Source organism: Salvelinus namaycush, chromosome 23 (assembly GCF_016432855.1).
Source record: "Salvelinus namaycush isolate Seneca chromosome 23, SaNama_1.0, whole genome shotgun sequence".
NCBI lineage: Eukaryota > Metazoa > Chordata > Actinopteri > Salmoniformes > Salmonidae > Salvelinus > Salvelinus namaycush.
The window spans coordinates 28,274,655-28,280,654 of NC_052329.1; positions in this window are offsets into that span (position 1 = coordinate 28,274,655).

A 6,000-nucleotide genomic window follows, 5' to 3' on the forward strand; every position below is an offset into this window, starting at 1 on the left:
TTATAATGAAAAGCACTTTACAAATGTAATAAATTATTATTATTTAAATTTAAAAAACAGAAGTTCAGTGAGTCACTGGCTTACTGGTGCTATTCCATGTCGTCCCTAGGAGGGGTGCGTCACTTGAGTGGGTTGAGTCGCTGACGTGGTCTTCCTGTCTGGGTGTATATACTGTACTCTATACCATCTACTGCATCTTGCCATCTTTATGTAATACATGTATCACTAGCCACTTTAAACAATGCCACTTCTATATGTTTACATACCCTACATTACTCATCTCATATGTATATACTGTACTCTATACCATCTACTGCATCTTGCCTATGCCGTTCTGTACCATCACTCATTCATATATTTTTATGTACATATTCTTCATCCCTTTACACTTGTGTGTATAAGGTAGTTGTTGTGAAATTGTTAGGTTAGATTACTCGTTGGTTATTACTGCATTGTCGGAACTAGAAGCACAAGCATTTCGCTACACTCGCTTTAACATCTGCTAACTATGTGTATGTGACAAACACAATTTGATTTGATTTGGGTTGGCGCCCCCCCTTGGGTTGTGCCGTGGCGGAGATCTTTGTGGGCTATACTCGGCCTTGTCTCAGGATGGTAAGTTGCTGGTTGAAGATATCCCTCTAGTGGTGTGGGGGCTGTGCTTTGGCAAAGTGGGTGGGGTTATATCCTGCCTGTTTGGCCCTGTCCGGGGGTATCATCGGATGGGGCCACAGTGTCTCCTGACCCCTCCTCTCTCAGCCTCCAGTATTTATGCTGCAGTAGTTTATGTGTCGGGGGGCTAGGGTCAGTCTGTTATATCTGGAGTATTTCTCCTGTCTTATCCGGTGTCCTCTGTGAATTTAAGTATGCTCTCTCTAATTATTATTTTCTTTCTTTCTTTCTCTCTCTCGGAGGACCTGAGCCCTAGGAGGCCTCAGGACTACCTGGCATGATGACTCCTTGCTGTCCCCAGTCCACCTGGCCGTGCTGCTGCTCCAGTTTCAACTGTTCTGCCTGCGGCTATGGAACCCTGACCTGTTCACAGGACGTGCTACCTGTCCCAGACCTGCTGTTTCCAACTCTCTAGAGACAGCAGGAGCGGTAGAGATACTCTCAATGATTGGCTATGAAAAGCCAACTGACATTTACTCCTGAGGTGCTGACTTGTTGCACCCTCGACAACTACTGTGATTATTATTATTTGACCATGCTGGTCATTTATGAACATTTGAACATCTTGGCCATGTTCTGTTATAATCTCCACCCGGCACAGCCAGAAGAGGACTGGCCACCCCTCATAGCCTGGTTCCTCTCTAGGTTTCTTCCTAGATTTTGGCCTTTCTAGGGAGTTTTTCCTAGCCACCGTGCTTCTACACCTGCATTGCTTGCTGTTTGGGGTTTTAGGCTGGGTTTCTGTACAGCACTTTGATATATAAGCTGATGTATGAAGGGCTATATAAATACATTTGATTTGAATTTGACAGTTTTGCCAGAGGCTGCTGTATCTAAGTATCTAACAAATCAAGAAATGCAAAACTGTCTGGATCGATTGACAACAGTGAATAACCTAATGTAAATGTGTAAAAGGTAAGCCCATCTGGCACCATAGCATTCACCCTAATGGAAAATAGGCCCTGTACAGTACACACAAGCTTGGGGATTGATTGACATTGTGAGAGAGAAATCTAGGGAAATACTGTAGCATGAAAACAAACTATATCCTGTCTGAGATCTGGATTCATGTCAAGTTTTCTGAGGGGCTAGCTTTGGTATGTGACATCCCCTTGACCATCATGAAACGTCACCTTGTTGTCATTGAATGTCTCATAGATAACGTCCGACACAAATAGGAATCTTTTCAAAATGTTCCCTAATAGACATCAAAATACCTCATCATGACATTATACTGCAACCAAACCGGTATCTGTACTGAACTCCCTCTTATGGCCCCGAGGTTAATGTCATGTTTTAATGTTCCTACAATGTTCTCAGAACATCAGTGAGATAACGTCTCGCTGAAACCCTTAAAGCAGCATTTCCCAAACTTGGACACAAGGGGTGCACGTTTTGGTTTTTGCCCTAGCACTACACAGCTGATACAAATAATGAACTAATCATCAAGCTTTGATTATTTTAATCAGCTATCTAGTACTAGGAGAAAAAAGTTAACGTGCACCCCTTGGGGTCCCCAGGACAGTTTGGGAAACGCTACCTGGCCGTGACCTAATGGGAACGTCGTCAAATGTTCTTAGGACGTTCCCTGTTTGCTGGGTTAATTTTTCATTTAATTTATTTAACCTTTATTTAACTAGGCAAGTCAGTTAAGAACAAATTCTTATTTACAATGACAGCCTGGCCAAACCCGGACGACGCTGGGCCAATTGTGCTCCGCCCTATGGGACTCCCAGTCACGGCCAGATGTGATACAGCCTGGAATCAAACCAGGGACTGTAGTGACACGTCTTGAACTAAGATGCAGTGCCTTAGACCGCTGTGCCACTCGGGAGCCCGAGAGTAAATAGAATCTAATGAGTTGCTTGTCATAAACTCAATATAGTTCCATCTCTATGGAGTGGTTACATGTTGACACTGAAACTACAATCCCATGTGATCATACACTACGATATATTTAGAGGCTACCAGGACAAGTTATTGGAGCAGTATTCCTCTGTCAAGCAAGAAGACATTTTATGGACACAACTTTCTTTATTTCTTTCACACCTGAAACATAATCTGATAATGTACAGATATTATCGGGGTCTTTATTTTCATTTTCAAGAATAAGAGTTTGATGGAGGATGTGAATTAGTTTAGTCTGAGCCTACACAGAATCAAATGATTCACACTTGAATTCATTCACATCCATACACAAGCCTTTTAAGGACTAAGAATTGCTGCATTGAACTATGGAAGAAAATTAACAAAAGCTATGGAGAACACAACACAAGTCAAGTTCTTTTACCTCTTTGGCTTACAAGAGACATTTAACAACAAATCGGTCTATTTTATCTTGTCTCTTATCACATTCCTTCTCATCATCACTGTGAATCTGACTATGATCATAACAATCATTCAGGGGAAAGGCCTCCATGAGCCCATGTATATCTTTCTGTGTAGTTTATGTGTCAATGGATTGTATGGAACTGCTGGTTTCTACCCCAAGTTGTTACTGGACCTTCAGTCAGATGTTCAGGTGATATCTTATGGTGGATGTTTGACTCAAGCCTATGTAATATACACATCTCTCATGTGTGAAATGTCTACTCTAACAGTGATGTCTTACGACAGGTATGTGGCAATATGCAGACCACTACTATACCATACCATTGTGACATCTTTAACTGTTAGAAAGTTACTCTTATTTTCTTGGTGTTATCCTTTATTTACAGGACTCACAGCAGTTAGTTTAGCCGTCAGAATTCCTTTGTGTGGATCTCGCATTGATAAGATCTTCTGTGACATTCCGTCTATACTGAAATATGCATGTTTACCCATTACAATCAATCAGATTTGGAGCAAATGCCTAGTATTGGTTCATGTTTTACAGTTACTCTTCATTGTATTTTCTTATGGTCAGATTGTAAGGACTTGTGTAAAGTCAGCTAAGGGAAGGATTAAGTTCACACAGACATGTGTGCCACATTTATTAACAATTGTTATTTTCATCACAGTGACCCTGTTTGACAATTTGCAAGGGTGGAATAATGTAAATATTACGCTAAATATGCGTAATGCAATGGCTGTACAATTCCTTGTTATACCACCTGTCTTTAACCCTCTCATATATGGACTTAACCTCCAGCAGATTCGAAGGGCAGTTTTTATAAAGTGTAATGCACATAAAATCATTGATATGAGATGTTAGTTACATAATCTTACACAACAGGGAGACTACCTGATATCAGAAGTCAACAAAATAAAGGTAAAATCCGCCAAAACTTTTGCACGGTTAAATGGCTCGCCTCATTTCCTGATACCCATTGCCCTCTTCTGGGCAAGTGATTTATAAATAGTAATTGTAGCACACTTCCTAACCAGGACAATGGTGGCATGCGTCCCAAATGGCGTCCTATTCCCTATATTGTGCACTACTTTTGGCCAGAGCCAAAGTAGTGCACTAGAAAGGGAATAGAGAGCAATTGATAGAACAAATCTGTGACTCCTTATGCAGTTAAGACATTTCTAAAGAAGAATAACAATATGCAAAGCTATTGTTTAAATATATATTTTCCCAACTGGGTGCTTTATTCTTAATACTCTCAGAAAATAAATAATGCTTCAGGTTACACTACTGTAAAAATCTTTTTTTTTTTAGGTTATTGAGTTGTGAAAATGCATCTATGTGCTTATAGCCAGGCCTCTTCTTCAGTGTCTCTCTCAAAATAAATGGATATTCACAACAACTTTGAAAGGCAATTAATTATTTTATTTGTGCAATAACAAGAATACGCATGTATCTAGAAAGTATGGTTGCATGTAGGCAGTGGTGGAATAAGTACCCAATTGTCATACTTGAGTAAAAGTAAAGATACCTTAATAGAAAGTTACTCAAGTAAAAAGTGAGTCACCCAGTAAAATAGTAATTGAGTAAAAGTCTAAATATACTTAAGTATCAAAAGTAAATGTAATTACTAAAATATACTTAAGTATCAAAAGTAGAAATCATTTCAAATTCCTTGTCACGACTTCTGCCGAAATCGTTTCTTCTCCTTGTTTGGGCGATGTTCGGCAGTCGACGTCACCGGTCTTCTAACCATCGCTGATCCATTTTTCATTTTCCATTTGTTTTGTCTTGTTTTCCCACACACCTGGTTTTCATTCCCTCGTTACGTGTTGTGTAATTAACCCTCATGTCTTTGTGTGGTATTGTTTGTTGTAAGTACTTGTGCATATGTTGACTTGTGCGCTTCAGGTTTTGTACCCATGTTGATATTTTCTTGATGCCGTTGGTTTTGGAATTAAACTGCTCCGGCTATTACCTAGTTCTGCTCTCCTGCATCTGACTTCCCTGCCACCAGTTACACACCCCTTACATTCCTTATATTAAGCAAAGCAAACGGCTCCATTTTCTTGTTATTAAAATGTACAGATAGCCAGGGGCACACTCCAACACTCAGACATTATTTTCAAAAGATTAATGTGTTTAGTGAGTCCGCCAGACGAGAGGCAAAAGGGATTACCATGTGTTCTCTTGATAAGTCGCTCTCCAATTTGTAAGTCGCTCTGGATAAGAGCGTCTGCTAAATGACTTAAATGTAAATGTAATAAGTGTGTGAATTTCAACATTTTCCTGTCCTGCTAAGCATTCAAAATGTAACGAGTACTTTTGGTTGTCAGGGAAAAGGACAATATATTCTTTAGGAATGTAGTGAAGTAAAAGTAAAAGTTGTCAAAAATATGAATAGTAAAGTGATTAGCTTATGGCTTGGGGGAAGAAGCTGTTAAGAAGCCTTTTGGACCTAGACTTGACGCTCCGGCAAGGCTTACCATGTGGTAGCAGAGAGAACAGTCTATGACTAGGGTGGCTGGAGTCTATGATAATTTTTGGGCCTTCCTCTAACATAGAGGTCCTGGATGGCAGAAAGCTTGGCCCCAGTGATGTACTGGGCCGTACGCACTACAGTCTGTTATGCCTTGCGGTCGGAGGCCGAGCAGTTGCCATACCAGGCAGTGATGCAACCAGTCAGGATGCTCTCGATGGTGCAGCTGTGGAACTTTTTGAGGATCTGAGGACCCATGTCAAATCTTTCAGTCTCCTGTGGGGGAACAGGTTTTGTTGTGCCCTCTTCACGACTGTCTTGGTGTGCTTGGACCATGATAGTTTGTTGGTGATGTGGACACCAAGGAACTTGAAGCTCTCAACCTGCTCCACTACAGTCCCGTCGATGAGAATGGGGGTGTGCTCGGGTCTTCCTTTTCCTGTAGTCCACAACCATCTCCTTTGTCTTGATCATGTTGAGGGAGAGGTTGTTGTCCTGGTACCACACGGCCAGGTCTCTG